This window comes from Melitaea cinxia, chromosome 14 (genome assembly GCF_905220565.1).
Source record: "Melitaea cinxia chromosome 14, ilMelCinx1.1, whole genome shotgun sequence".
Classification (NCBI taxonomy): Eukaryota; Metazoa; Arthropoda; class Insecta; order Lepidoptera; family Nymphalidae; genus Melitaea; species Melitaea cinxia.
In genome coordinates, this window is record NC_059407.1 from 14,437,188 (window position 1) to 14,449,946 (window position 12,759).

Genomic DNA, 12,759 nt, shown 5'->3' on the forward strand with positions numbered 1-12,759 from the left:
CGTTTTCGGTGCGACAAAGCTAACCCTACCCCCACCAACCCAGCATGGTGACTATGGGCAACACACATGAATTTACGCCATGTTTGGCGCGAACTTGTGGAGGCCTATATCCATCAGTAGACTGCGATAGGCTGAAGTGATAATGATGAGTATTTATATTAAGAGATGCGAGATATCCGTTATAGATGCAATGTAATTTTTAATAATTGTGTTTGCTGGCAAACGAAAAAAACCGACTTCAATTACATCGACAAGTAATACAACGACGAAAAAATAGTCAAGTATAGGCATTATCAAAATATTACTCCAAAATTTGTAATTATATATGATAAACATCGGCTTTCGAATAAATTAAAAATCATCAAAATCGGTACACCCATTAAAAAGTTATGCGGATTTTTAAGGGTTTCCCTCGATTTCTCTGGAACCCATCATAAGATCCTGCTTTCCTTAGTATGGTACCACACCTAGGATATCTCCTTTCCAACAAAAATAGTATTATCAAAATCCGATCATAAACGATGAAGTTATCCCCGAACATACATAACAAATATATATATATATATATATATATATATATATATGCATAACGTATGGTTTGCAGACAGTTTTTCGAGCGGACGTATGGTGTGGGGACATTTGTATACTTTGGAGACTGGTTTCAAAGTATCTTTATATTAAGCGTATGGTTTGGGGACAGTTTATAGGGAAGTATAATTTGCGGACAGTCCTCAAAGTATCTTTATATTAAGCGTATGGTTTGGGGACAGTTTATAGGGAAGTATAGTTTGCGGACTGTCCTCAAATTATCTCTTCTACTTGAAAACCTGGAAGGTATAGTTTGGAGACATTTTTATTCACATATAAAGTATACTGTAAGTCGCACTCAACAATATACGTAACAAGATAGTTTCTATTGCCACCCTTGATGGGTTCACAGATTTTATCTTCGACATACACTCCACTAATATTTTATAAATAAACAATATCTATTTTCAATAAAAGACTTTAATAGATAAAGTATATAGGGATAGAGTAGGTAGAAATATTATGATTACTCCGACAATCGCGTTGGCATTAAAAACACTCACGGTGTATTATGTTCTTCTTCTTGCTTCTGTGTGAGTAATGAACGCAAAAAAGTTTCGTATAAACAAATTAGCGTCAGGAGTCGCCCATATTTAGATTTTCCAAATTATTTTTTTCTTGTTGCCAATAGTTTTCTGAGCGAAAGCTAACTCTAAAAATGTAAAAAAAAAAATCTCCAAAGCGAAAACGACGTATGTTCGCAATTATTCGTGTTTTCGGCTCAAGGACATTGAAAATTTATTACAGTTTGAGATTCGCGATTTCCATATGTTTATATGCATAAGTATAGGCATAACGTATGTTTTGCCGACAGTTTTTCGAGCGGACGTATGGTTAGGGGACATTTGTATACTTTGGAGTATGGTTTCAAAACATTTTCATATCTAGCCTATGGTTTGGGGACAGCTTCTAATTTATCTAATTTATCGGTTCTTTCTCCATACAAACGTAGTCGACTGTTTTCTCCCCGGATAATGACACTAGATCAAATATTCTTGTAACGTAAAACCATTAACTTTCATAACCATGCTTTCATCATCATAGGGAGTAAGAGTCTTCAAAAACTAGAAATATTGCCTATTTTTAACCGAATTCCAAAAAAGTATTTTTTTTATGTATGTTACTTCAGAACTTTTGACTGGGTGACCTGATTTCGACAATTTTTTTTTAATCGAAAGGTGGTTTGCGTCATTTGGTCCTATTTAAATTTATTTGAGATCTAACAACTACTTTTCGAGCTATATCTAATAATGCGTTTTTACTTGACGCTATTTTCCTCGACCTACGTTATATTATACTGCATAACTTTTTACTGGATGTACCAATTCTGATTATTCTTTTTTCGTTGGAAAGGAGATATTTCTAATTTGGTACCATGATAAGGAAACTAGGATCTGATGATGGAATCCCAGAGAAATCGAGGGAAACTCTGGAAAATCCGTATAACGTTTTACTGGGTAATCCATATTTTGATAATTTTTAATTTAATCGAAAGCTGATGTTTATCATTTGGTCAAATATAAATTTTATCGAGATCTGATTACTAATTTTTGAGTAATCTTTGATACCGCGTACTTGTCGATGTAATTGAAGTTGGTTTTTTTTCGTTTGCGAGCAAATACAATTATTTTATACATTTTCAGACACTCATTAAAAAATAATGCGTATTTACAAAAACCCGAGAACATAGGCATAGCCGAAGGTTTTTTTAGTTACATAAAAATGGGCATGTTTTGGGGAGGAAATAATTGAATTTCGAAATTTTGTTTTGATCAATAATTATCTACCTACCTATAACGGTCTGAGCTGCAGCTATCCCTTTCTTGTCTCGGGGTGTGGCGACGGCATACAGCGAGACATTTACATTTTATTCAAATACCTATTTTTCAGAAGTCTTTCAAGTACTCTTTCCTATTAAGAGGCTCCCCCTTCTCAATGACCTTGAGCATTTAGACTTTGCCACACCCCACCCACCCGCACTTCAACTGATCAGTGTTACGTAAAGGTTATTAAACTCGGCCATCTACTGGCTCTAGCTTGTACTACTAGGACATGCGATTGATCCGTTTCCTAGACCAAGAGCTTGCGTACAAGTTGTGATCATCCATAATTATTATTTAATTTTCTTCTTGTCGTGTCGATCATTTAGGCTATAAAATTATATTAATTACTAGTTGTTCAGTTCGCAGTTATAAAATAAATAAATTTCTAAAATAAAAGTAGCCTAAGTTACTCCTTACTATATCAGCTATCTGCCAGTGAAAGTCCCGTCAGAATCGGACTAGCCGTTTCAGAAATTAGCCGGAACAAACAGACATATAGACAGACAAAAATTTTCAAAATGATATTTTTGTGTATGTATCGTGTATACATCCATATGCATTTAGTAAAAAGCGGTTATTTTAATATTACAAACAGACACTCCAATTTTATTTGTAAAGATATACTAAATTTATGTTTTATTCTATTATCGGCTCGGTGAAGATCGACTTTAGTTTCGGATCTTAGACCACAAACTAAGCAGCTTTACATTTATTTACATAGCTCAAAATTAATAATTTAAATTATTTTTTTATTTGAAGTAAATACAATTGCAAAATTCAGCAGTAAGTCTGTCTGTCTGTTACATCTTCATGCCTATCTTGGATTAAAAAAGTAAATAGATTTGCGCGTAAGCAAGAGCAGCGTGCGATTGCGAGCGACACAAGTTCGTACAAAGGCCTCTGGCCGTCTGCCGCGGGCCGTCCGTCGCCCGGCAAATAACCAGAAATTATATTTTTACGATTTTCTAATAAAATACTGCACTTAATAAAAAACCCTTCTGTAGAATTATTAAGTACAGGATTCTTAATTAATAAAAAAATATTCACTATTGTAAGTAGTAAAATTAGAAATCCTACACGATTTTTGTACGCGAAAGGAGGTCCAGGTAAACAAATTTTTTCTCTTTATTTAGAGAGTTTTATACAATTATCTTACAGCAACATTAATAAACTGAATCCGAGTTACAACATATATTTATTTGATATTTTTAACGTAACTTTAACGTATACTTTATAGCACATGAAAACGGCCGAATTTTTCTGGGATCCCCTTAAGAGTATGATTCGGGGACTATCCTTAAATTATCTCTACTATTCGAATACCATCTGGAGTCATCTGGCTCATGATATTTAACGTATACTGTAAGTCGCACTCGACTATATACGGCAATCTTTAGATAGCGTTCCTATTGCAAACATTGATAAGTCCATCGATTTTCTTTACGACATACACTCCACCATTATTTGATCTATTCACACAATATCTCAATATCTATTTTCAATGAAAGACTGTAATTGATAAGTCATATACCGATGAAAACGCTTTTTCAATGGCTTGAATTTCTTACGGTATTGAACGGGGACGAAAAGGAAACAAAAGTTGTAACATTATGAAGCTGACGCGTAAATTTGTTGTATGAAGAACTATTACTTATTTAGTAATCAATTTATTAAATGTATTTTTCGTTATTTAATTAATCGGAATTTTTAATAACAAAATTTATGATTCCATTGTTTTAAAAGATGCCAAAAAAAAAATCGACAAATTGAGTTATCAAGGTTTTATTCTCAGGAACTTCTCCCTAGGAATGAAGATACTTATATTACAATTAATTCCATTAAACGATATTTATTTCATGTAAAGAAATAAGATACATACATAACGAAATTTATTGAATAATAAAAATAAATGAACGTTTTGTTATAAATGAACCTTTCGAATCATCACTCAAAAAATTATTCTAATAAACTTGTAACTTATCGAAAACAATATATATAGGTATAACCATAGATAAATATCTATCAGTAGTATGTATGCATTAAAAATGCACGCGAAAATATTATTCAATGACGGGTTAGATACCGACGACGTCACCCGCTCGATGTGACCTTCGCTATAATAAAAAAATTAACAAGTATTTTACAAACGCGTGTTCAGCTTCAGAGTAAGTTTTTTTAACCGACTTCCAAAAAAGGAGGAGGTTCTCAATTCGACTGTATTTTTTTTATGTATGTTACATCAGAACTTTTGACCGTGTGGACCGATTTCGACAAATTTTTTTTTAATCGAAAGTTGGTGTGTGTTAATTGGTCCCATTTAAACTTATTTGAGATCTAACAACTACTTTTCGAGTTATATCTAATAATGCGTTTTTACTTGACACTTTTTTCGTCGACCTACGTTGTATTATACCGCATAACTTTCTACTGGATGTGCCGATTTTGATAATTCTTTTTTTGTTGGAAAGAAGATATCCCTAGTTTAGTACCATGATAAGGAAACCAGGATCTGATGATGGGATCCCAGAGAAATCGAGGGAAACTCTTGAAAATCCGCAATAACTTTTTACCGGGTGTACCGATTTTAATAATTTTTAATTTAATAGAAAGCTGATGTTTGCTATGTCACATATAAATTTTATTGAGATCTGACAACTACTTTTTGAGTAATCTTTGATAACGTGTAGTTACTTAACTATTTTTTCGTCCATCTACGTTGTATTACTCGTCGATGTCATTGAAGTCAGTTTTTTTTCGTTTGCGAGCAAACACAATTATTTATTTTTATATCACTAGTTCTACTGTGTGGCTACGGTAATGTACTGTGTGGCTACGGTACTAAAGAATTTAGCCACCCCCTCTCTTCCCGTGGGTGTCGTAAGAGGCGACTAAGGGACATCACAGTTTCACTATCCACCTTGGAACTTAAAAAGCCGACCGGTGGCGGGATAACCATCAAACTGCTGGCTTTGAAATACACAGGCCGAAAACGGGCAGCAGCGTCTTCGGTGCGACAAAGCCAGCCCTACGGTCACCAACCCGCCTGCCCAGCATGATGACTATGGGCAAAACACATGAGTTCACGTTATTTTTAGCGTAAACTTGTGGAGGCCTATGTCCAGCAGTGGACTGTATAGGTTGTAATGATGATGATGATGATATCACTAGTTCGGCAAACAAGCGTACGGCTCACCGGATGGTAAGAGAATTACCGTAGCTTATAGACACCTGCAACACCAGAAGCATCGCAAGCGCGTTGCCGACCCAATCCCCAATTCCCCCCAGGAGCTCTCGTCACCTTACTCATCAACAGGAACACAATACTGCTTGAAAGCAATATTATTTAGCTGTGATCTTCTGTAAGGTCGAGGTACTTCCCCAGTCGGGCTGCTCCATATTTTGAGCAAGAAATTCTTGCTGTGCCCTACCTCAGTTAATAGTAAGTAAAAGTGACATTTGGAAAAAATAGTTTGCACGGTCTTATTATGTACACTTTATAAAGTCTTATGTTGCAATCTGCGACTACACCTGTTTTTCTCACTTAGTAGTCCCCCGACGCGACGACGTTTTGAAAATAAAAATAATTGAACTCATCCGCCTATCCAGTGCGTATTTAAGTGTATTTCTACATAAATTTTAATTTTTATCAAAATTTTATAATTTATTTTTCACTACCGAAAGTAGGTACCCTACTAGGTTCGTATGACGTAGCGCGTCCATCTTCCCGCGCGCGCGCCTAGCGATCGATCTTACGCGTATACCTAATATATCGTGTGCGAATGAGACCTGTCATTAGTAATAATTAGGTATGGCTTATCAATACACAAATGCAGAGTACGTGATAGTGAGTTTAGATTATACCTTAAAAAATTGCGGACAACCCCTCGATTGCCGAGGTTCACTCGGATACTTATATAATTAAACCTAGCTATACGATAATAATTTCCATTTCCATGGCAACGAACCCACGCCACCCGTACTGCGGCCCCGGGGAAATCCCCGCTTGTGGACTAGTCGTCACTTGTTTGCGTAAACAACACTCGTTATTGCATTGATGATTTTAATATTGTAGTTAAATAGTAATTGAATTATTATTATTGAAGTTTCGTATTACTGAAGTGTGTGAATAGTCTTTTATTTGTTTCTTTTTTTGGCCTCTGGAATGAAAATCTTGTGTAGGAAAAGATGAATAATTCAAAACAAAAGTTTATTAGGTAGGTAGGTACATACTACCAAAAATAAAAATTATTAGCACCTTTGTAAGTACAAATAAAAATTAAAATTAAAACAAACAAAACGTGTATTAATTTTTCCTTTAGATTCTTACGTAATAAATATGTATAGGACGAATTCGGCGCTTTGTTTATTATTTACGTGAAATAAGAATGCATGTTTTTATTTCGTTTCTAAGTACGTGTTTCTAAAAGACTTGTTTTTATACTCAAATGTTGCTGGGATATTCTGTTTTGAGATATGTTGAATTAAAATATTAGAAATATTTTTTTAAAATAATTTTATTTAATTAATATTTTTGTGGTACGGCTTTCTTGTCGCCTATTGACGTCGTTTAAAACTTATAAAAAATTATCTGCACTCAACAATAAGCCAAGAAAGATTAACAAATTTAGCAACAATATCCATAGAGGAAGAAATATTGGACCATATAGACAAACACGAAACTATTAGGTAAGGACGTCCTCGGAGGTCCTCGGACAGACTTCGTTCTGTCAAAAGTTAATACTAAAAATTAATCAATTTTGTTTTTTTACCATTTAAACCTTCCGTGGACCTTATGGAAGATATTATACAAAAAAATAAAGTAACTGAATTGGTCGAGCCATTCTCGAGTTATAACGCTAAGCAACACTCATTTTTATTTGTATCATCATCATCATCATCATGATTTCAGCCTATTGCAGTCCACTGTTGGACATAGGCCTCCACAAGTTCGAGCCAAAAATGGCTCGAGCTCATGTGTGTTGCCCATAGTCACCACGCTGGGCAGGCGGGTTGGTGACCGTGTATAGATATCGCAAATAAAAAGCGAAAAGAGTGGAAATAATATAATTTAAGTATGTTTATATTCTTACACATTTTACTCTTGTTTTTTTTAAACATAGCAAGCGTAATAGTAAATTTAGCATTATTAGACAAAAGTCAGCTATTTTGTTATTCATGTCTAAGTAGATATACAATTACATATAACACCACAAATAAGTGTGTAAAAATTTAATCCGTGTTTTATTTATCGCAGTAATTGGCAAGCGGAAGCAAAATAGTTTTACACATTTAGGAAAATATTATCTAAGTATATATGAAACTGGAAAAATTTATTTCGGTCAAAATTAACAAATCTAAAAAAAAAAATAAGTTGAAACATGAAGATTCGTGAAAAATAAGGCGCTTCATAGATTTTGCAAAAGGCGCTGTGAGGGGTCAGCGCGGCTCTGTGTACATATTACAGTATATTGCGGGTATCCCCATGTAGTATATTGTGTGCTATTGAGTCCTCATACCATTCTTATATTATAATGATGATAATTATGATTATGTTGATAAAATATAAGATGTATATTTTAGAGACAGTTCCCAAAGTATACTCATATATACCTATATACATACTACAGTATATTGTGGGGACAGTCGCATTGTATGCGAAATTTTGATTGTGCGAGACTGATGACCTGTAATACAGGTATTTTATACCTAGCATAGGCATCAGACCCGCATCAACATTGATGAGAGTCGGAAAAAAAGTATATTTGTTATACGGTGAATAATTTTGTCTTCAAATCTGTATATCTGTGGTTTCAGCTAGATTTTCGTTCTAAATTAGATAAAAAGGCCATCTGATTTTGATTTATTTTATATGTGTTTTAATAGAATATGTTTAATGTTATTTTGTGATACATTTTATGATTTCTAGGAATTATCAATCAATAAAAACTTCGATTTAACGTAGTTAAGTATGTGCGTGTAAGTAGTTTAAATAATTTATTTGAATTGTAAATAATAAAAAAAGCATGTGTTTGTCAGCTCTGATCACCGTAATATTTAAAAACTTTAATTTTATTTGTAAAGAATCAAATTGTAATTAAATAAAAAAATAAATAATAAAATAAATTTTGATGAGTCCTCAAACCGTATGGTTATATTATAGTACATGATTGCTGATAAAATGTAAGATGTATATTTTAGAGACAGTTCCCAAAGTATACCATATTTTGATGAGTCCTCAAACTATCGTTATAGTATATGAATTGTTATATAATCGAAAATATTTGTTCATACGTTAACATATGAACATATGTTAATTATGAGGCTTATCTTAAGACTATATTAAAAAATCACAATGTGGCCCAAAGCATACGTTAGACATATATATATATATATATATATATATATATATATATATATATATATATATATATATATATATATATATATATATACATATATATATATATATATACATATATATATATATATATATATATACATATACCGTCCAATTGAGTAACCTCCTCCTTTTTTGAAATCGGTTAAAAATACATTATTTTTATCGAACTAAAGCACATTGAAAAAAGAACACGTCCCTTATATAAGCAAAATTTTCAAATTCTTCAAAAAGACAGCCCTGTGACAGATGGCGGGCCCTGGAACTTTAATAAGCTTCCGTACGCACCCTTTGGGTACAGAACGATATAACTTTCGGTCCAGCTGGCCGAGATAAACGACGCGAACCTTTTGAGCTATGCGGCAATTTTGTCACCAAACCTTTATATTCTAGACATTTGAATACATTAATCAAGATGTTAGTTCTTATTTATTTATTACTTCATGCTTACATATAATCAATCACTTTTACGTAGTAAGGAAAAAAAAACAATAGTACAGAAATAAAATTAAACAAAAAGGAGTTACAATGATAGCATGCAAAGGCGGTCTTATTGCTTTAAGCAATCTCTTCCAAAAAACCTCAGGTAAAAGGAGATTATAGTACGAAAGTGCGGGATTGTGCAAATAGATATATAAATAGAATTATAAATACATAAAAACATATATACATACATACACATTGATAAATCAAACAACGAGTACACGGTATAACGTTTATTTATATACTGATTTGACACAATAAGGAACTTTAGCACAGACGACAAACTATTGCCACAGATAATATAAAGAAATCTTAATCACATATATAACACACATATAGAAAAATAGGATTAACAACTATATAAGATGTATAAAGATATAGGATTAACATAGGACTTATTTATAAACAAACAACTTTATCTGTGAAAATAGCGTTGAAAATGGTATAGCAATCTAACTAACCTCGACTATACGAACAGATTTTCTTTTGTTTGATTACTGAGGGGAAATGCTGATTTTCGAAATTACAGCCTAAAATACAAAACAGTCTTTACTCAAATAAATCTACTTTAAAGAAGTTGTCCAAGGCAATTTACCAGCCAGGACGATTCCCAAGAGGCTGAACAGGCTTATTAATCAAGGAAAAATTTATTCTGTATATATTTTTTATTTTATATTATGAAAGTCAAATGAAGAATGAGCGTACTTACAAGCAATTTATTAATATTACCACGCACTTATAGCTTAATATTTTTGTTTTTCTATTTAGATACAACGCGCATAAGAAATTATGTTGAATTAGATACTAATTTATAAATTTGATTTAGATATGATATTCTATAACTGTTGAAAGAGTAATTATTATATCAATTAATAATTACTCTTTCTACTTTTAGATTGATTTAAATTTGTAGTTTACTTTATGTGTACATATATGTATATATTTATGTGTGTGTCTATATATGTGTGTATATGTATATTATATATTATATACTAAAATATTTACTTATTTATATGTTTTTTTTTTTTCTTTAATAATTATGTAAGTCTATCATATCGTAGTTTTTATCTATTTATTATTGATTTTTCCTCCTTAATTTGTGCACACTTCTAACCGCTGCTACTGTATCGTGTCCAGTACCCAAAAGTCTATCTGGAAGAAATCGCTATTTAGCGATAAGATCGCCTTTGTACATGTTGTATTATATCTTTCTTTATATGTGTCTGTATTTCGGTGTACATTAAGAATAAATAAATAAATTATATATATGTATACAGCATTTCTATGTTCATATTGTATTTGTTTTATTAATTTATATAGGTATTTAATGAAGTATTTAATTTACCGAGCAATATTAGGATTAAATAACCATTATAAAAGTTAATGATAGATATACCTGCCTATTTTTGTATCACTAGGGCTGGCACTGGCTATAACCAAACATGTGTATGGATGGTAAATGTTTACCGTAGCCCGTAATAGTTGACCCTGTCAACCATACCATCTCTAGTATAAACCGTATCTTCAAGGGCTCTAGCTAATAGATACCTTACTTAACATCGGAATACAGCACTAATTACGAGCAATAAATACACCCCACATAGTGGATTGACTAGAAGAGATCTCTTTTAGAGATAAGTTCGCCCTTGCCAACTTCCTATATTATATTGACTATTGTAAATTATATACCCTATCGGAACTAATATTAGAAAGACAAAGAGTTGAAAAATTATATTTGTTTTGGATAGTCCATTCTCCAAGGAAAGCTATAGGCTACATTATGTTTTAGTACATTTTTTCTTCAAATTAACGCGGGTATAACTGCGGACACAAATTGGACCTAAATCCACAGGAATTAAATGAAATAAATATATAATCTGTCAAAATGTCGAATTCCTTAAGGGGGTGAAAAGGGAAAAACTTGAAGGCAGTGGCGAGGCAAGTGAACGTGTATTTTATTAGGTTCTGCAATATCCTCATATGACATTTTTTGTTAAACGAATAAATTGAGACAATTTATTTATTCGGTGTATTTTCGTAGACATTTTCGTTAAAATGTTTCTAAAAATAATGTACAAATCATAAAAATCAAAATCAAAATCAAAAACAGCTTTATTCAAATAGGCCCAAGAGCATTTTCGAATCGTCATTTTACCAATTAAAATTTTTATTATTGTAAAAGTAAAGCTACCACCGATTCGGAATGTAGATTCTGCGGAGAAGAATCGGCAAGAAACTCCGCAGTTACTCCTTTGAAAAATAATATATAAACTGTGTTTTGGTACAAAATTAGTAACAAGTTATATAAAATACAGCGTCACTAAGTCCACACATATTTATCAACTATGTAATCCTGCACCGAATAATAAGCTTTATCTATTTATTTATTTTTTAATAAAATCTTTAAATTTAAGTTAATAGTTTGCTGTTTCTATAAAAAAGGGTTGTATATGGTTAATTTTTAATCCTGGATTCAATATTACATTAGAAGATTCCATCCTGATATCTTCTTGTCAAATACATACATATAGTCTGGTCCGTTAGCGAAGTTAATAGAAAAACCTTCCGATTTTCTGCTCCAGTTGGTGGGGTCAATCCCCACCCGGAATCTGGATGTAATAATAATATAGACATTACTTAAAAAACATATATGAATAAGTACATCAATCGTCTGCTACATAAAAATACATGCATTAAGTTGCCTAACTAGAACCTGACTATTGTGTCAATTTAAAAAAAAACATACAAGCACATCAATATAACTAACTGTAAATATAGGTACTTGAAATTTTGAAACGTGTTTCCTAAATTACGGGCTTATATCAAGCAGTTCACACAATGGGCATCGGATACTCACCGTATCTTTCTAAATCTAAATAAAGTATAAGAAGAATTTCGAAGGAAATTAGAAGAACAAACACAAAACTGAAATGTCAATGGGCTGGGGCACGTATTGCGAAGAGCTGGTTGTTGTTGGCATTAAATGGGGCACAAAGTGCGTTAAAACTGCTGTTTATTGTTCGATATTAGGTTAGTATAGTAGGATAGTAGGAGATTCGAACTACAGACGTACTTTACCGACTTATTTAATACATGAAAACTATTTTACATTTGCTTTAGTATATTAAAAAATAAGTCGCAAAAGTCTGAAAAATTCCCGGCTAGGCTACAATTAATTTAAAAAAAATTCTATACCAACTAACAAAAATATTAACGCCTTACTCTCAACGGATTCCACTAAGATTATCTCCTTGTGTTGGGACTCCAGAAACACACACAATACACAAGCACAAACACCCAGACCACGGCAAACATCTGTATGGCCAATACAACGGTTTGCAGATATCAAACCCGTTAACCGCTAGCGCAACAGCCACAAAACAGTGCTGTGACTATTGTGCCAACGCGTCCTCAACAGTATAAAGCTTATGAAAATTTAGTTCATGATTTATATATGATGTATTGTAA

General features: G+C 32.5%; 1 protein-coding gene across 1 annotated transcript in view; it reads left to right on the forward strand.

Moving 5' to 3' along the window:
- LOC123659428 (ras-related protein Rap-2b) overlaps positions 1 to 12,759 on the forward strand; it is a 52,890-nt gene that overhangs the window by 17,515 nt on the left and 22,616 nt on the right. The window lies entirely within an intron of this gene.